General features: G+C 36.3%; 1 long non-coding RNA gene and 1 pseudogene across 1 annotated transcript in view; one reads left to right on the top strand and one right to left on the bottom strand.

Annotated features, from left to right (window-relative positions):
* LOC144236617 (uncharacterized) overlaps nt 1-20,772 on the bottom strand; it is a 191,961-nt gene that overhangs the window by 39,912 nt on the left and 131,277 nt on the right. The window contains exon 4 of the long non-coding RNA XR_013336630.1: nt 8,096-8,165. This is a non-coding gene — a long non-coding RNA (uncharacterized LOC144236617). The remainder of the gene's footprint in view (nt 1-8,095; nt 8,166-20,772) is intronic.
* Nucleotides 6,367-6,443, top strand: LOC144236797 (small nucleolar RNA U3; annotated as a pseudogene).

The following is a 20,772-nucleotide window of genomic DNA, read 5'->3' as shown; positions in this document are numbered from 1 at the left end:
CTCTGTCTTTCTCTGCCCCTCCCCAGCTTGTGCTCTGTCTGTTTCTCTCTCTCAAAAATAAATACACATTAAAAAAATTTTAATATAAAAAAAGGAAAGGCATACCTATAGATTCACATGACTTGATAAAAAGCAAAGTCATTAAATAACAAAGCAGAAGGAAAGTGAAGAATCTAAAGCTGGAGAATTTAATGTCAGTAAAGGATGGCTTGATAATTTTAGAAAGAGGTTTAGCTTAATACACATCAAAGTAACAGGAGAGGCATCTGCCAACAAATAGACATCAGATGAGCTCCCAGACACCTTTGAGAAAATCACTGAAGAAAAAGAATATATACCTGGACATATTTTTAATGCAGATGGAAGTGCCCTATTCTGTTAAAAAAAAAAAAAAAAAAAAAAAGAGCCACAAAATTTACTAGGAAGAGAAGTGAACACCAGGATTTAAGGTAGGAAGGCATAGTCTCACTCTGTTTTCTGGAAACATGGTGAGGTTTATGATCAGGACTGCCTTTATCTATAGAGCTGCTAACTCTCAAGCCTTGAAGGAAAAAGNTGAGAAGTATGCTGGTGCAATTTTGATTGGAATTGCATTGAATGTGTAGAGTGCTTTGGGTAGTAATGACATCTTAACTATATTTATTCTTCCTATCCATGAGCATGGAATGTTTTTCCATTTCTTTGTGAAGAGACTGCCTTTTAAAAAGAGTTCTTTTGATACTGGACAATGCCCCTCGCCATGCAGAAACCCATGGTGTTGAAGTGGTCTACTTGCCCCTAAACACAACATTTCTGATTCAGCCTCTAGATCAGGGAGTCTTAAGAACCTTTAAGCCTCATTACACATGGTGCTCAGTGGAAAGGATTGTCAAAGCTATGGAAGAGAACCTCGATGGAGAGACCACCATGAAACTTTGAGAGAATTACATCATTGGAGATGCAATTGTTGTTATAGAAAGAGCTGTGAAGGCCATTAAACCTGAACCAATAAATTCCTACTGGAGAAAACAGTGCCCAGATGTTATATATGACTTCATAGGATTTACAACAGAGCCAGTCAAGGAAATCATGGGAGTATGGGTATGGTATATTAAAAAAAAAAAAAGTGGGAGGTGAAGGGTATCAAAGATACAGATGTTGGAGAAACTCAAGAGCTCAGACATACTACACCAGAAGAATTAACAGAAGACAACTTGATGGAGATGAGTGCTTCTCAACCAATGCCAGATGATGAGGATGAAGACATAGAAGAAGCAGTACCAGAAAACAAATAGACATTAAACAATCAGAAGTTCTGATTACCTAAGACTGGTTTTTATTTCTTTTATGACCTGGGCCCTTCTATGATACAGGCACTGAAACTAAATCTAACAGTGGAATAAAGATAGGTACCTGTGTGTTCGGCTCATCATGTCAAAAGCGCTAATTGTGAGTTCATCCTCTGCCAAGGATGGCAAAAAGGACACTCAAGACTCCACAAGTCAAGAGAAGTGAGAGGGAGGCTAAGGGAAGTCTCCCCAGCTGCTCTCAAGCTCCTGTATTTATTAGGAATACAGTATAGGTAAATTATGGTGAAACATGTCAGTGGCTAAATGCTAGTAGAATGTATAGAAAGCACCCCCAAAAAACCAAGGGTTTCCCAAGACTACAAAAGAGCAGACGCTGAAAGCAGCGTGGAGAAAAAGGTAAGATATTCTATAGATAACATGGCCTAAGGAATTTATGAGCACAGTCAGGACCCAACTCTTACATATGCATTAATTAAATATTGGTCTGCTGTTTTCAGCAGGTCCAGAAAGCAGTGTAATGGATTCTTTATAATCTCCTTAACCAGGACATAGCTATTTGACTTCCCACAGTATCATATAGGAAGATTCTTAGAGAAATGAAAAAGCAAAAAAGTCAGAAATGATGAGGTATTTATGTAAAGTGAAACTGAGTGTGCTAGCCTCTCTTGCCTCCCCTTCCACCTCCACCACCCCTGAGAGAGAAGACCAACCAACACTCTTCTTCCCCCATCTATTCAACATGAAGACAAGGATAAAGACCTTTATGATGATCCATGTCCATTTAACGAATAGGTAATCATTAGGCTGTACAGTTAATAAACATCTGTTGTGTATGTGTGTGAGCACCTTCTTGTGAATGTCTAATAACTGTACAGCAAGTACTCTGATCTATCTTTGCGTCATTATCATCACTGCCTAAGTGGTCATCATGCACAGCACCTGTATGGAAGTAGATATCCTCTCTTGACATAGGTATAAGGCAATGTTTAATATAAAATTAGTAATGTGTAGGGGTGTCTGGGCGGCTTAGTTGGTTAAGCGTCCAACTTCGGCTCGGGTCATGATCTCATGGTTTGTGAGTTTGAGTCCCACATCAGGGTCTGTGCTGACAGCTCAGAGCCTCGAGTCTGCTGCAGATTCTGTGTCTCCCTCTCTACCCCTCCCCTGCTCATGCTCAGTCTCTCAAAAGTAAATAAATGTTAAAATTCTTATAACTAATCATGTGTTTGTTTTCTTATGTTTACTAACTTTGCTTTCAAAGAATTATATTACCATACAGTAGGCCCCTTTTTCATAACCAGAGAAACTAGATATCAGCCTATCACCACCGGTAAATGGTTTTTAAAAAGTGTAACAATGTTTCTAATACAGTATTATGAATATGACTATAGTACTATATGACATAACATTTTGTAATGACTCATTCATTAGTGTAACCCAGGCTACTGCAAAGCAATCATATCAATTATACTAGACTACCATAAAGCAATCGTGTTGCTACATCATTATCAATGCATGAATTGCTATACCTGTAACTAAGAATTTTCTTCACATTACCTTTTTATTTTTGATGTCTAGCATTAGTAATATGTATAAATTTACAGTGTTTGCCATATAGGATAATATTGATGTAGAAACTGACAGATTATTCCTCTTATAAGAGATGATATAAACTTATTTATAAACATAGTACATTATAAATGTATTTTCTCTTTATGATTTCTTAGCATTCTATTATCTCTAGCTTGCTTTATGGAAAGAAAAGAGTGTATAATACATTTAACGTTTAAAATACGTGTTAAGCGGGGCGCCTGGGTGGCTTAGTGGTTAAGCGTCCGACTTTCGCTTAGGTCATGATCTCGCGGTTGGTGGGTTCGGGCCCCGCGTTGGGCTCTGTGCTGACTGCCAGCTCAGAGCCTGGAGCCTATTTCGGTCTGTGACTCCTTCTCTCTCTGACCCTCCCCTGCTCACGCTGTCTCTCTCTCTCTCTCTAGAAATAAATAAAACATTTAAAATAAAATAAAATACCTGTTAAGCGACTGTTTATGTTATCAGTAAGGCTTTTGGTCAATAGTGGGCTATTAGTGGTTGAGTTTTAGGGTACTTAAAAGTTATACACAGAGTTTTGATTCTGAGGTAGGTCAGTGCCCCAACCCCCATCCTGTTCAAGGGTCAACTGGGTATATTAAATTACATAGCTCGAATAATAGTTTTCCTTAAATGGTGAGTATAAATATATCACCATTAATGTTTACATTCAAATAACAAAACTCCTACCTCTTGAAGGAGGTATGTTCCTTTTATAGAGTGCCATTACACCAGCATTCCTCAGATTCTCCAACAGCACCAACATGTGTCTCTGATTTTTTAAAAATATTTGTTTATTATTTTTAAGAGAAAGAGTGTGAGCAGGGGAGGGGCAGAGAGAGAGGGAGACATGGCATCTGAAGCAGGATCCAGGCCCTGAGCACAGTGCCTGAGGCGGGCCTTGAATGTACCAACTGTGAGATCTTGACCTGAGCTAAAAGTCAGAGGCTCAACCGACTGAGCCACCCAGGCACCCCTGTCCATGATTTTTGATGGTCACTGAATGTAACTACTTCCCAGTAAGGATTGTGCAGCTCAGACACCACAGTCCTACTAAGGAGCCTTTCAAGCCTTAAATCCTACTCCTAACCTTATCACAGCCGCTATCATAACTGGAGATCAGAAATCTTCATCATTGGTTTTTGAAGTGAGAAGGAGAAACCTTTTTCTGTATTATGCTTAACTGAGGTTAAGTGGAGGTGTGGATGAGGGTGAGCCCTTCAGTCAGGCCACAGAACTACAATGCTTTATAGCAGCTATCAATAACTTTCACTCACTATCACAGCTAGTGAAACCATGACTTCAGCTCAAGCTCTGTTAATCCCATAGATACGTCATTCATGTCTAGCCATCTGGTCTTGCTACTGCCTTTAGGTACCTGATTGCCTTACACCTTAGCACCACTGCTGCTGTCACCACTGCTCCCTCCAGAGCTGTTACTGATTAGTCCCACCACAAGAGTGACTGCAGCTGGTGAGTCAATGACACCACCAGCAGTTCCTGGGTCTGTTTGACATGAAATAGTGCTCCTTGCCCAAGCTGCCTACTATACCACTGTAATATAGCTCTTCACACATTCACCTGGGCAAGGACAGTATGGTGAGAAATCTTAGCTGCTTTTATATTCTCTGAGAATGTGTCCCAGCAAAGTTGTCTGAGTTCCATTCAGCTCTTTGATGTTGTATATGCAAATAACTACATTCTCCCACATTTTCTTGGTACCCTTCCTCATCCTATCTGTGGCTGAGTTGGGGGGAGTTCTGGTATCAGCCACCCAGCCAAACTAAAATCAATACTACCTTTCTCTCTTTGACCCACTCTGTCTGGCTCTCTGTTTCAGTCTTCTTTTATTATTAAATTTCTCTCAAGGTCCCTATTTCCTTTCCTGAAAAGGTCATCATTAGAGTTACAACCATCTATTTGGTACGTGAGTATACCCTGGAACCTAATTGGTGTCCAGATCTAAGTCTTTTATTGTGTCCCATGAGATCTCCTATCCCAATATAAATTAGTGAATGCAACTGATGTGGGGTATAGGGAGTGGCATCTGAGCCCTTTATCCTGACCATCCAAGACATGTGTAATCACTCCCTGTGAGAAACTACTTTAAAAGTCTTCTGAATTCCCTGGAAAAGATCAAAGAGTTTTAAAATTGACCATTACTATGCTTGGCTATTCAACAGAGTTCTGGTTGATGCATGGGTAGAAGTTAACTACATGAGGCTAGGCCAAAAAACACCCAAAGGTACTAGAGGAAAAAATGCAGGGTACTTTTTCAAAGAAGCAAAAACAACAAAACAAAAACAACCCATAATGGAGAGACTATTCAATCAAAAGAAATGGATACAGAATTAATACATATGTCAGAATTAACAGTGGACATTGAAATGGTTATTATAACTATTTAATATATTCAAAGGTTAATTAGAAATAGGAAAAGCTAAGTAGAAATGTGAACAAGATTCAAACAAAACTTCTATAGGTGAAAACCATAATATCAGATATAAAAATTATACTGAATGAGATTATAGAAGATTAAATATTGAAAAGGGGAAGATTGAAAGATTAATGACCTTGAACACATAGCAACTGAACTTACGCAATTAAACCAAGATAGCAAATTCAAAATGAACAGTGAGCTGGGGGAGGGGTTCAAGTGCCCTAATACACATGCATTTAAGTTTTTCAAAAAAGGAATAAATATTAGAAGAAATAGTAACTAATTTTCCCCAATTTTGAGGGAAACTGTAAACCCACAGATCCAAGAAGCTCAATGAATCTCAACCACAAGAAACAGAAAGGAAACTATACTAAGACACATCATTGTCAAATAGCTCAATACCAGTACTTAATAGCCAATTTTAATTCCAACAGAAGGGAAAAGACACATTATATGAAGAGAATCTAGAAATAATGACAGAAATTCTCTAACTGAAAACAATACAAGAGAAAGTGGAGCAGTATCTTTATAAGACTAAAGTGGTATGAATCGTATGTAAAACAAAACAAAACATGATAGTAGCATAGAGGCTTGAGGGTAGAAACAGAATTCTACTCCTGTAAGGATCTTACACTGTATGGACAGATGCATAACACCACTTGAAGATAATCTATGATGAGTTAAAATTGTATGCTATACAGGTGCCTGGGTAGCTCAGTAGGTTAAGTGTCTGACTTTGGCTCAGGTCATGACATCACATGACCTCGCCATTGGCAGGTTCAGCTCATGTCCAGCTCTGTGCTGACAGTTCAGAGCCTGATTCAGATTCTGCATCTTCCTCTCTCTGTCTCTGCCACTCCCCCACTCATGCTCTGTCTCTGTCTCTCTCTCTCTCAAAGACAGATAAACATTTTTAAAAATGTCTTGTTTACATAAAATTGTACACTATAAATTCTAAAACAACTACTAGGATAACAAAGCAAAAAAACCTGTTATAGGTAATAATCTCAAAAAAAGGAGATAAGGTAAATTTTTAAATACTGAATTATTAAGACTAAACTTTCAGGGATCATTTCTATAGTTTGTTAATACTGAATTATTCCTGAAGAGAACAATAATAGAAAAATAAGAACAAATAGAATAAATAAAAAACAGACACCAAAATGGTAGATTTGTACCTAGCCTTACCAATAATCATATTAAATATACTCTGAACACCCTGAACAAAAGGCAGACAACGTCAGATTTTTTTTTTGAAGTACATAGATATGCCATTAGTTTCAGAGGTACATCAGAGTAAATGGATATTTTTATATATTATAAAATGATCCCTATGATAAGTCTAGTTACCATTTGCTACCATACAAAGTCATTATAGCATGATTGACTATATTCACAATGCTGTACATCATATCTCCATGACTCATTTATTTTATAGTTGAAAGTTTGTATGTCATAATCCCCTTTACATATTTTATCTCTTCTGACTTTTCCTATTCTGTGAACCAACAGGGTTTTGGGTTTTGGTTTTTTTTTTTTTCCTCTATCTATGAGTCTGTTCCTCTTTCCTTTGTTACTTGTGTTTTTCTTTATTATTATTCTACATCTAAGTGAAATCATATGGTGTTTATCTTTCTCTTTGGGCCCTCTTTGTTTTTTCTTGATGTGTCTGACTAGAGATTTATCAATTTTGTTTACCTTTTCGGAGAATGATATTTTAGGCTCACTGATCTTTTCCATTGATCTTTGAGTCTCTATTTTATTTATTTACATTCTCATCTATATTGTTTCCTTCCTTTTATTAACTTCCAGGGTTTTTCCCCCCCTTAATTTTCTAGTTCCTTCAGGTATAAAGTTAGCTTGTTTATTTGGGATTTTTCTTGTTTCTTGAGGTTGGCCGATATCACTATGAACTTCCGTCCCAGAACTGCTTTTGCAACATTCCATAGATTTTGGAAAGTGTGTTTCCATTCTCATTTGTTTCAAGTATTTTACTTCCTCTTGGATTTCTTTCCTGACCCATTGGTTGTTTAGTAGCATGTTGTTGAGTCTCCATATACCTATATTCTGTCCAATTCTTATAAATGATTTCTAGTTTCATAGCATTGTGCTCAGAAAAGATATGCTTGCTATGGTTGCAATCTTCTTAAATTTATGGACTTATGTTCAATATATGTATAACTGTTCTGTTGCCTAACCTATGGTCTATTCTGGAAAATGTTCCTATACGCTTGAAAAGAATGTGTATTCAGTTTTTGGATGGAATGATCTGTAGCTAAGTCAATCTGGCCTAATGTGTGGTCCACTGTTTTCTTAGTGATTTTCTGTCCAGAGTATCTATTGATATAAGTGGGGTATTAAAATCCTCTGCTGTTATTGTATTATTGTCAACTTCTCCCTTTATGTTGGTTAATATTTCTGTTAAATACATAGGTGCTTCTGGTGCATAAATACTTACAAATGCTATATCCACTTTTTGGATAGACCTTTTCATCATTATATAGTGCCCTACTTTTTCTTTTGCTACCGTCTTTGTTTTAAAGTTCATTTCTTCTGATATGAGTATTGCTGGTCCAGCTTTCTTTTCATTTCCTCTTGCATTTTGTATTTTTTCCATTCTTTCACTTTTTCTCTGTGTGTGTCTTTAGGTCTGAAATGAGTCTCTTGTAGGCATCACATAGACAGATAAGATTTTCATCCATTCTGTAAAACTTTGTCTTTTGATTAGAGCATGTATACCATTTACATTTAAAATAATTACTGAAAGGCATGTACTTACTGCCATTTTGTGGTTTTCTGGTTGTTTTTATATTCTTCTCTGTTCCTTTCTTCTTCTCTTAGTCTCTTCCCTTGTAGTTTAATAATTAAAAAAAAATTGAAGTATATTTATCATACAATGTTACATTAGTTTCAGGTGTACAACATGCTTATTCAGAAACTGTTACGCTCACCTCACTGAAGCAACCATCAGTCACTGTGCAATGCTAGTACAAGACCACTAACAAAATTCCCTATACTGTACCTTTTTCCCCATGATTTATTCATTTCATAACTGAGCCTTTCATAACTGAGTACCTTCTATTCTCCTTTACCCATTTTGGCTTTTCTCCTACTTCCCTCCCCTCTGGCAACCACTTCTTTGTATCTATGAGTCTGTTTCTGTTGTGTTTGTTTTTTTAGATTCCACATATAAGTGAAATCATTTGTCTTTGTCCAACTTACTTCACTTGACCTAATACCCTCTAGGTACATCCATGTTATTCAAAGGGCAAGATATCATCCTTTTTAGGGTTGAGTAATATTCTGTTGTGTGATCTATCTATCTATGTATCTAGATCTATGTATCTATCTATCTAGACACATAGATCACACAACAGAATATTACTCATATATATATATCTATATTCCACTTCTTTATCCATTCATCTATCAGTGGTTACTTGGGTTGCTTTCATATCTTGATTATTATAAGTAATGCTGCAATAAACATGGTGCCTGTATTTGTTCATTAATGTTTTCATTTTCTTTGGGTAAATATTCAGTAGTGAAATTACTGGATTGTGTGGTATTTATCTTTTTAATTCTTTGAGGAAACTTGATGTTTTTTCAACAGTGTCTGTACTGATTTACATGCCCCTCAATACTTTACAAGGATTCCTTTTTCTCCAAATCCTTGCCAGCATTTGTTATTTCTGGTCTTTTTGATTCTAGACATCCTAATGTGGTGTTATGTAATACCTCATGGTTTTAATTTGCATTTTCCTGATGATTAGTGATGTTGAGCAACTTTTTTCATGTGTTTGTTGTATGTCTTCTTTGGAAGAATGTCTAACCTCTGCCCAGTTTTTAATTGGATTGTTTGGTTTTTTGATGTTGTGTGGTATAAATTCTTTATATATTTTGGGCATTAACTCACTACCCAAAGGGGATATATTTTTGTAAGTAACTTCTCTCATTCTGTTTATTGCCTTTTCACTTTGTTCATGGTTTCCTTTGCTATGCAAAACTTTTCATTTTGGTGTAGTCCCAGTAGTTTATTTGTGCTTTTGTTCTCTTTGCCTGAGGAGACATATCTAGAAAAACATTGCTATAGCACATGTCAAAGAAATTACTGTCTATGTTTTCTCCCACAAGTTTTATGGTTTCATGTCTCACATGTAATTCTTGAAACCATCTTGACTTTATTTTTGTGTATGGTGTGAGAAAGTACTCCAATTTCATTCTTTGGCATGTAGCTGTCCAGTTTTCCTAGCATCATTTATTGAAAAGACAGTCTTTCCCCTATTGTATATTCTTGCCTACATGCTGTAGATTGGCCATATAACTGTGGGCTTCCTTGGGGGCTCTATATCCAGTTCCACTGACCTATGTGTCTATTTTTGTACCAGAATCATACTCTTGATTACTATAGCTTTGTAGTATACCTTAAAATCTGAGATTGTGATACCTCCAGCTTTGTTCTTCTTTCTCAAGAGGGCTTTGGCTAATAGGAGTTGTGTTTTGATAGAAACTTTGGGATTATTTGTTCTAGTTCTGTGAAAAATTTTATTGATGTTTCTATAAGGATTGAAGTGAATCTATAATACTACTTTAAGTAATGTGGACATTTTAACAATAGTAATTTTAATCAACGAGCATAGACTATCTTTCCCTTTGTTGTCTTCAGTTTCTTTCACTGATGTTTTACAAGTTTTCAGAGTACAGGTCTTTCATCTCCTTGGTTAAGTTTATGCCTGGGTATTTTATTCTTATTTTATAATTGGTACAATTGAAATTGGGATTGTATCTTGAATCCTCTTTCTGCTACTTTGTTATTAGTGTATAGAAATGCAACCATTTCTGTGTATTTTCTATTCTGAACATTACTAAATTCATTCATTTTAAGTTTTTGGTGGACTCTTTAGGGGTTTCTATATCGTAAGTGATCCTGTTCATGTACTATTGAATGTGGTTGCTAAAATTTTGTTCAGGAGTTTTGCATCTATGTATATATAGCTTCTTTTCTTTTTCTTTTTTATTCTTTATTATTTTTTTGTAGTATTCTTTGTGGTTTTGGTATCGGGGCAATGCTGGCCTCGTTTATTTAGAAGTTTTCCTTCCTCTTCTATTATTTTTGAGTGCTTTGAGGAAAACGGGTATTAACTCTTTAAATTTTGGTAGAATTCATCGCTGGATCCATCTGGTCTTGCACTTTTGTTTGTTGGGAGTGTTTTTTTTTTTGCTTTTTTTTTTTTTTTTTACAAATTCAATTTTGTTACTAGTAATGCCTACGCTCAAATTTTCTTTTTGATGTTTTAGCAGACTGTTGTATATGTTCCATTTGTTCTCTATTGTCCAATTTCTGGCATATAATTTTTCATAGTATTCTCTTGTAATTCTTCATATATATGAAAGAGAAATGAAATTCTCTTTCATTTCTATTTGTGTCTTATCTTTTTTTTTCTTGATGAGTCTAACTAAAGGTCTAGCAGTTTTGTTTATGTTTTCAAAGATCCAACTCTTGGTTTCCTTAATCCTTTTTCTGTTTTTTTTTTTTTTGTTTTGTTTTGTTTTGTTTTGTTTTGTTTTAGTCTCTGTTTATCTGTGCTCTGATCTTTATTATGTCCTTTCTTCTATCCTTTGGGTTTGTTTATTCTTCTTTTTCTAGTTACTTGAAGTGTAAGGTTAGATTATTTATTTGAAGTTTGTCTTATTTCTTGAGGTAATCTTGTATGCTGTATAAATTTTTCCTACATAGAACTGCTTTTGCTGCATCCCAAAGATTTTGGACCATTGTGTTTTCAGCTTCATTTGTCTCCATGTATTTTTTAAATTTCCTTTTATTTCTTCATTGACCAATTGGCTGTTTAATGGCATGTTATTTAGCTGCCCCATGTTTGTGTTTTTTCCAGTTTCTTTCTTCCTTGTGATTTCTAGTTGTTCTATAATTGTTATAGTCTCATGTTGGAGCAACTCATCATTATGTAATATACTGTTTTTTCTTATTACAGCCTTTGTTTTCAGGTCTCTTTTGTCTGACATAAGTATTGATATCCAAATGAGTCTATTCTAGGCATCAAATAGATGAGACTTGCTACTTTTGTATTTTTTTTATCCATTCCACCACCTATGTCTTTTGATTGGAACACTTAGACCATAATTATTGATAGGTATGTACTTATTGTCATTTTGTCAATTGTTTTCTGGTGGTTTTTATAGTTCTTCTGTCTACCTTTATTTTGATTTCTTTCCTTATGACTGAGGACTTTCTGTAGTGTTATGCTTGGCTATCATTCACTTTATTTTTTTGTGAATAATTAGATTTTGGGTTGCAGTTACCGTGAGGTTGATATGTAGGATCCTAATTATAAGACAGTCTATATTTAGTTGATAGTCATTTAAGTTTAAACACTTTCTAAAATAAATTTTTTACTCCATCCTCCATATTATATGTATATATTGTCATATTTTAGTTTGATTCATAAATTTCTTCTAAGTATGGCTTTGTTTTTTCCATTTAAAGAAGTTCCGTTAACATTTCTTCTAATGGTAGTTTAGTGGTAAGAAGCTCTTTTAACTTTTCTTTGTCTGAACCCTTTACCTGTCCTTCTATTCTGAATGATAGCCTTGTTTGGAAGGGTATTCCTAGTTGTAGGATTTTTTCTTTTTAGGTCTTTGAATGTATCACACCATTCCCTTCTGACCTGCAGTTTGTGCTGAGAAATCATCTGATAGACTTAAGGGTTTTCACTGTAACTATTTGCTTCTTTATTGCTGCTTTTAAATTTTTATTTATCTTTTATCTTTGACATTTTAGTTATTGTGTGTGTTTTGAACTTCCTTGTGTTCAGCTTGGAACTCTCTGGGCTTCCTGAACCTAGATGTCTATTTCTGTCTCCAGGTTAGGGAAGTTTTAAGCTATTATTTCTTCAAGTTAGTTTCCTGCCCCCTTCTCTCTCTTTTCCCTCTGGGAACCCTATAATGCAAATGTGCCCACAAGGTCCCTTAGCCTCTCCTCACATTTTTAAATTCTTTCTTTTATTTTTGCTGTTCAGTTTGAGTGCTTTCCATTATCTTATCTCCCAGATCACTAATCTGTTCTTCTATATCTGCTAATCTAATATTGATTCCCTCTAGTATATTTTTCATTTCTATTATTGTAGTTTTCAACTCTGGTTGTTTTCTATATTTACTATATTAAAGTTTTCACTGAGTTCTTCCATTCCTTTCTCAAGTTTGGTAAGTATCATTATGATTATTAAATTCTTTACCAGGAATAGTGCTTATCTGCTTCATTTACTTCTTTCTCTGGAGTTTTGTTTTGTTCTTTCATTTGTATCATACTCCTCTATCTCTCTGTTTTGCTTCACTTACTGTGTTTGTTTCTATGAATTAGGCATAGCAGCTACTGCTACACTGGAAGGAGTGCTCTTGTATATGGTCATTCCCTGTGTAGACTCTGTGTCTAGAATGAGTTGGGAGTTCTGTGACACTCTGTGCTGGAGCTTCCCTAGTGGAATGACCAAAAATGAAGTGAGTGTGGGCTGGGGCAGTCCCAGCTCTCCCTGGGCAGAGGGTAGCCTGGCAGGACAGCTCAAGCTAAAGTGGTATAAGCCAAGGCATTCCAGGGTTCTGCATGCAGAGAGTACCCTGGCGGGATGGCTGAAGATGAGGTGGAGTGTGGACCGGCAGGTCCTGGAGTGCTCTGCATAGGGGCCACCCTGGCAATATAGCTGTAGCTAAAGTGGGCATAGGCCAGAGTAGTCCTAATGCTCTTTATGAAGAAGGTGTTCTGGGAGGACAGCTGAAGCTGAAGTGTATGGAAACCATGATGCCCCAGGAGGCACCCTGAAGGGGCATGTAGATCTGAGGCAGGGTGCCCTACCTAAGTGACTTGAGCTAAAGTAGTAGTAGCTAAGTGGGCCCAGAATGCTCTGCACCTGGGGTGCCTCGCAAACTATGTGGAGCTAACGTGGCATAAGCCTGGAGTGTTCTGGGGTGTTTTGCACCTCTGTCACCTTGGTATGATGGTGAGAGCATTGACCAGGGGTGCCTCAGTGTGTGCCATGTTAAGGCCATCTTGGTGGGATGGCTAAGACTAATACAGGCTACGGGCCCAGGGCTCACTAAGGTGGTAGGCCAGCTATGGAGCCAGGACTTCTTTCCATCCATGCTATCAAGGTGGAGAAGGAATATAAACCCTGGAGCTTACCAGCCCCTCAGATCCAGTGAGAATTCCATCAGCTCTCCTGCCATTGGGTAGGGTTCTAGGGCTAGTTTCTGTATATTCTAGTTATAGTTTTACACTACAGCTTTTTTCCCCTGTGCCCCAGGATGTCCAGCACTGATGTGGGCTGGGGAACCAGAACTCACTAAGGCTGTAGGCCGGCTATGGTGCCCGCAGCCCTGCTCCTGTCTATGCTATCAGGGTGGAGTGAGAACAAAACTTGTGGTGCTTGGCAGCCTCTCCAATCTGAGAAGTATTCCAGAAGCTCTCCCATTACTTGGTAGAGTTCTAGGGTTGGATCTTTTATATTCTAGTTTCTTTTATTTTTTTTTTGTTTATTTATTTTTGAGAGACAGAGACAGAGCATGAGCAGAGGGGGAGGAGCAGAGAGAAAGGGAGACACAGAATCTAAAGCAGGCTCCAGGCTCTGAGCTGTCAGCGCAGAGCCCAACATGGGGCTTGAACTCACCAGAGGTGAGATCATGACCTTAGCCAAAGTCAGAAGCCTAACCAACTGAGCCACTCAGGTGCCCCCTTCTAGTTTCTCTTTTAAACTGCTGCTTTTTCCCTGGCTCTCTGCCCCAGGACAGACAAATCTGCTCAGGGTTCCCCCAATACTGTCCCTTCCATTGTACTTTGCAACACTGGGGTTTGGTTTCCTTTGTTATCTTGTCTCCAACTTTCTTGCCATTCTCAGTGGCATTAGCACTTCTTAGAAGGCCAGTTTAGCGGTAATGAAATCCTTTAGTGTTTTTTTTTTTTTTTTTCTTGTCTGAGAAACTATTTCTCCTTCAATTCTGAATAATAACCTTGCTGGGTAGATTATTCTTGGTTGTATGTTTTCCTCTTTCAGCATTTTAAATATAGCCTGCCACTCCCTTCTGCCCTCAAAAGTTTCTGCTGAAAAATCAGCTCATAGTCTTATGGGGGTACCCTTGTGGGTGGCTATTTGTTATTCTCTTGCTACCTTTAAGATTCTATACCTTTATCTTTGCTGTGTTAATTATAGTGTGTCTTGGTGAGGATCTTTTGGGGTTTATCATGTTTGAGACACTGGACTTCCTAGATCTGTTTTTCTTTCCCAGGTGGAGACAGTTTTCAGCCATTAAGTCCTCAAATAAGCTTTCTTACCTTTATCTGTCTCTTCTTTTAGGACCCTTAAAATACAAATGTGACTATGCTTGATGTTGGGTTGGAAGTTTCTTACAGTATCCTAATTTAATTCCTTTTTGTTTCTGCTGTCCTAACTGGTTGCTTTCCACTACCCTGTATTCTAGATCACTGATCCATCCCTCTGTATCATATAATTTGCCCTTGATTCTCTTTAGCCTATTGTTCATCTCAGTTATGGTGTTCTCCAGTGATTTGTTCCCTTGTATATATATATATTACATTTTTGTTTAAGTTCTGTCTTTCTCCATTCTTCTGAGTTCAGTGAGCATCTTTTTGTCCATGACTTTGAACTCTTTATCAGGTAAATTACTTATGTTCAGTTCATTAGGTGTTGTTTTTTTTTTTTCTGAAGTTTTATCTTGTCTTTCGCTTGGAACATATTCCTTTTTCTCCTCATTTTGTTTGACTTTGTGTTTGCTTCTATGAATCAGGTAGAATAGCTCTCTCTCCTGTCCTTCAAGTTTGGCCTTCTGTAGGAACGTCCCCTCTATAGACTGTGTGCGCCTGGCAGCTTTGTTGGGATGGCTGCAGCAGGAGTGGCTGGAGGCTGGGGAATCCAGGCAGCTCAGTTCCAGGGCAACCTAATGGGACAGATGAAACTAGAGCAGGTGTGACCTGCGCAGCAATGGGGGATGGGGGTGTGGGAAGTTCCCAGTATACAGATCGGGGTGTCTTAGTGCATTCAACGTCAGGGCCACTGTGGTGGGATGGTTCGTGCTGGAGCAGTTGTGGACCTAAGACCCAGGAGAGGCTACAAGAGCTGTCTTAGGGGCACTAGCTGGAGGTGGTGTGGGGTATGTGCCTGGGGCTCACTGGCACAGCCCTACTAGGCCTGCTAGAGTTCCTGAACCATAATCAAATCAGTATTATTAAGGGGGAAAAGTAATGTTAAAAAAAAAAAAAAAAAAAAAAAAAAGGAGTTTGCCAGCACATGTGATTCCAGAGAAACTTGCAGCAGTTTCCTTCCAGTTTGGTGGATGCTCCAGAGCTAGCAAATGGATTTCCTTCACTTAAATTCTAATTGCTCATTTATTTATTTTTAAATTGAGTATTGTTGACATACAATGTTATATTAGTTTCAAGTGTATACCATTTTGATTCACCAGTTCAATATATTTCTCAGTGTTCACAACAATAAGTATACTTGTCATCTGTCACCATTCTATATAATATAGACTATATTCCCTATGCTTTACTTTTTATTTCTGTGACTGCTTTATTTTAAAACCACAAGTTTACACCTCTTAATCTCCTTTATCTATTTTGACCATTCCCCCACCACCTCCTATCCGACACCACCAGTTTGTTCTAATTAAGAGGGTGTTTTAAGTTAAATCATATGGTATTTGCCTTTCTCTGTTGACTTATCTCACTTAGCAAAACACCCTCTAGGTCCATCCCTGTTGTCACAAATGGCAAGATTTCATTCTTTTTTTATGGCTGAGTTATAGTCCAGTATCTTCTTTGATTTCTCTATCAATCAACACTTAGATTGCGACCATATCTTTGCCATTGTAAATGTTACAATAAACATAAAGATGCATTTAAAATTAGCATTTTCATATTCTTTGGTAAATACCCAATAATGGAACTATCGCATCACACGGCATTTCTATTTTTAATTCTTTGAAAAATCTCCATACTGTTTTCTATAGTACTTGTACCTATTTACATTCCCCCCAACTGTGCACTACGGGTTCCCTTATTCCACATCCTTGCTAACACTTGTTATTTCTTGTTTTTTCGATTCTAGACATTCTGATATTAGGTGACATGTCATTGTGATATTGATTTGTATTTCCCTGATGATTATGATGTTGAGCATTTTTTTAGGTGTCTGTTGGCCATCTGTATGTCTTCTTTGGAAAAATGTCTATTCAGTTTCTATGCCCATTTTTAACCAGATTATTTTTTGGTTTGTTTTTGCTGTTGAGGTGTATAAGTTATTTATTTTGGACATTAACCACTTATTGGGTATATCATTTGCAAATATCTACTCTCATTCAGTAGGTTCCCTTTTTGTTTTGTTGATGGTTTCCTTTGCTGTGCAAAAGCTTTTTATTTTGATGTAGTCCTAGTAGTTTAGTTTTGCTTTTGTTTCCCTTGCCTCAGGAGATGTAACCATAAATATGTTACTAAGGACATTGTCCAAAAGGTTACTGTTGTGTTTTTCTTTCTGAATTTTATGGTCTCATGTCTCACATTTAGGTCTTTAATTGATTTTGTGTTCATTTTTGTGTACATGGTGTAAGAAAATGGTCCAGTTTACCCAACATCATTTATTGAAAGACTGTCTTTTCCTCAGTGTATATTCTTGCCTCGTTTGTCATAGATTAAATGGCCATATAGATGACGATTTACTTTTGGGCTCTCTGTCTTGTTCCATTAATCTGTGTGTCTATTGTTGTGCCAGTATGTACTGTTTTTGATTACTACAGCTTTGTAGTATATCTTGAAATCTGGGATTGTGATGCCTCCAGCTTTGTTCTTTCTCAAGATTGCTTTGGCTATTGGTGATCTATTGTGGTTCTGTACACATTTTTGGATTATTTGTTACAGTTCTGTGGAAAATATGAGATTTTGATAGGGATTGCTTTTAATCTGTAGATTTCTTTAGATAGTATGGCCATTTTAGTAATTCTTCCATGAGTATGGTATATCTTTTCATTCATGTGATTTTTAGTTTCTTTCATCAATGTCATAATTTTTAGGATATACCTTAAGTTCTTTCCTAGGTTATTAAATTCTTTTTGGCACAATTGTAAATGGGATTGTTTTCTTAATTTCTTTTTCCACTACTTCATTATTAGTGTATAGAAACACAACAGATTTTTGTATATTAATTTTTGTATCCTACAGTTTTACTGAATTCATTTATTCTAATAGCTTATTGGTAGTCTGTAGAGTTTTCTATTCATGCTATCATGTCATTTGCAAACAGTGACAGCTTTACTTCTTTTTACCAATTTGGATGCCTTTTATTACTTGTCTGATTGTTTTAGCTAGGACTTCTAGCACTATGTTGAAAAAAAGTGGCAAGAATGGAATTCCTGTCTCATTCCTGATCTTAGGGTAAAAGCTTTTGGTTTCTCACCATACAGTATAATGTTAGCTGTGGATTATTCATATTGGCCGTTATTGTGTTGAGGTATATTCCCTATAAACCTACTCTGTTGAGAGTTTTTGTCATGATCAGATGATGAATTTTGTCAAATGCTTTTTCTGATCATTGAGATGATCATATAGTTTTTAATTCTTTTCTTATTAATGTGCTATATCACACTGATTTGCAAATATTGAACCATGTTTGTATCCCTGGAATAAATCTCACTCAATTGTGGTAAATTTTTAATGTATTTTTGAATTTAGTTTTCTAATATTTTGTTGAGGATTTTTACATCTAAGTTCATCAGTGGTATCAATCTGTAGTTTTATTTTGTCATGTCTTTTTGTGATTTTGGTGTCAGGGTATTGCTGGTCTCATAAAATAAACTTGGAAGTCTTCTTTCCTCTTCTATTTTTTTTTGGAATAACTTGACAATAGTTACTAATTCTTCTCTAAATGCTTGGTAGAATTTACCTATGAAGCCATCTAGCTGTGGACTTTAGTTTGTACAGAGGTTTTTTTTTTTAATTTTTTTTTAAGGTTTTTTTTTTAATTTATTTCTAGAGAGAGAGAGAGCGTGAGCAGGGGAGGGTCAGAGAGAGAGGGAGTCACAGACTGAAACAGGCTCCAGGCTCTGAGCTGGCAGTCAGCACAGAGCCCGACGCGGGGCTCGAACCCACGAACCGTGAGATCATGACCTAAGTGAAAGTCGGACGCTTAACCGACTAAGCCACCCAGGTGCCCCTTGTTCAGAGTTTTTTGATTACTGATTCCATTTCATTACTAGTAATCAGCTGCTCTAATTTTCTGTCTCTCCCTGATTCATTTTTAGAAGATTTTATGTTTCTAGGAGTCTATCCATTTTTTCTAGCTTATCCAGATAGTTTGTTGCCACATCATTTTTCACAATATTCTCTTATAATTCTTTGTATTTCTCTGGTGTCAGTTATTATTTCTTTTCCTTTATTTCTGATTTTGAGTCCTGTCTCTTTTTTTCTTGAAGAGTCTGACTAAAAGTTTATTGATTGTGTTTATCTTTTTTAAAACCAGATTCAGTTTTATTGATCTTTTCCACTGTTCTTTTAGTCTCTATTTCATTTTTTCCATTCTCATCTGTACTCTTTTTCTTTCTAACTTTGGACTTTGCTTTTTCTCTTTTTCTGGTTCCTTAAGCTGTAAAGTTAGATTGTTTATCTGGGATTTTTCTTATTTCATGAGATTGACCTGTATCACTATAAACTTGTCTCTCAGAACTGTTTATGTTGCATTCCTTAGATTTTGGATGTGGGTTTCCACTTTCATTTGTCACACAGTAACTGTTGGTTTCCTCTTAGATTTTTTTCATTGATACATTGGCTGTTTAGTAGCATGTTGTTTAGTTTCCATCTACTTGTGCTTTGTTCAGTTCTTGTAACTGATTTCTAGTTTCATAGCATTGTGGTCAGAAAAGATTTTTGATATGATTTCAGTCTTCTTAAATTTATTGAGACTTGTTTTGTGGCCTAACACTCCTACCCAGAAGAATGTTCCATGTGCCCTTGAAAAGAGTGTGTATTACACTATTCTACATATCTGTTAAGTCGATCTGGTCTAATGTGCCATTCGAAGCCACTGTTTGCTTACTGATTTTCTGTCTTAGTGATCAATCCATTGGTGTAAGTGGGATGTTAAAGTCCCCTACTATTACTGTTACTGCCATTTTTCCCCTTATAGTCTGTTAACATTTACTTTATGAACTTAGGTTCTCCTGTATTGACATTTGCAACTGTTATATTCTTTTGTTGGATTTGATCCCCTTTTCAATATATAATGTTTTTCTCTGTCTCTTGCTACACTCTGTTTTAAAATATTTTTTGTCTGAAATAATAGCTGTGCCAGCTTTTTATTTTTGCTTCTATTTAAATGCAATATATTTTTTCCATCCCTTTACTTTCAGACTGTATATGTATTTAGATCTGAAGAGAGTTTCTTGTGGGCTGCATCAATGGGTCTTTTTTTCTTCATTCAGTCACCCTATATCATTTTATTGGAGCATTTAGTCCATTTATGTTTAAAGTAATTATTGATAGCTATGTAACTTACTGCCATTTTGTTACTTGTTTTACAGTTTTGTAGTTTTCTGTTCTTTCATCTCTTGCTCTCTTCCCTTGTGGTCTAATGTCTTTCTTTAATGTAAGCTTGGATTCCTCTGTCTTTAATTTTTGTGTATCTATTTCAATTGGTGGTTACCAGATAACAGCCTATGTCTATAGCAGCTTATTAAATTCATCGTTAAGTTTGACCACATTCTCAAACTATGGAAATGGAAAACATATAGTTCTTTATGTACACATAATATTTTATATATTGTATACCCATTGACTAATTTTTAGACATATAGCTGATTTTACTATTTTTGTGTTTAACCTCCATACACATATAATTGATCTATCTTTACCATTAAAATTTTTTGTTTCATAATTTCATATTTTTAGTGATGGTGGAATTTTTTCCACTTAAATCCCTTTAACATTTCTTATAAGACTGTTTCTGTAATGATGAGCTTTAAATTTTGCTTGTCTTGGAAACTATCTCTCCTCTATTCTGAATAGAATGCTTGGTAGAGTTTTCTTGGTTGTATGTTTTTTCCTTTTACAAGTATGAATATATCATGCCACTCCTGTGTGCCCTGTAAAGTTTCTGCTGAAAGAATATCTGACAGCATTATGAATTTTCCTTGATGTCAATGTAGTCTTTCACTGCTTTAAAAATTCTTTATCATTACTTTTTGCCATTTTAATTATTGCGTGTCTTGGTATGGCTCTCCTTGGATTCCTTTTGTTAGGGGTTCTGTGCATCCTGGACCTGATGTGTTTTTTTCCCAAGCTTAGGGAAGTTTTCTGTGATCCCTATAATGAAAATGGTATGCTTAATATCACAGGGTCATTTATGCTATTTTTTATTGTTACTATTACTGTTCATTTTGGTTGCT

Source organism: Crocuta crocuta, unplaced genomic scaffold (genome assembly GCF_008692635.1).
Source record: "Crocuta crocuta isolate KB4526 unplaced genomic scaffold, BGI_CrCroc_1.0 scaffold175, whole genome shotgun sequence".
Taxonomy (NCBI): Eukaryota; Metazoa; Chordata; class Mammalia; order Carnivora; family Hyaenidae; genus Crocuta; species Crocuta crocuta.
The sequence above is the reverse complement of the archived record's forward strand: the minus strand, read 5'-3'. Positions and strand labels throughout refer to the sequence as shown.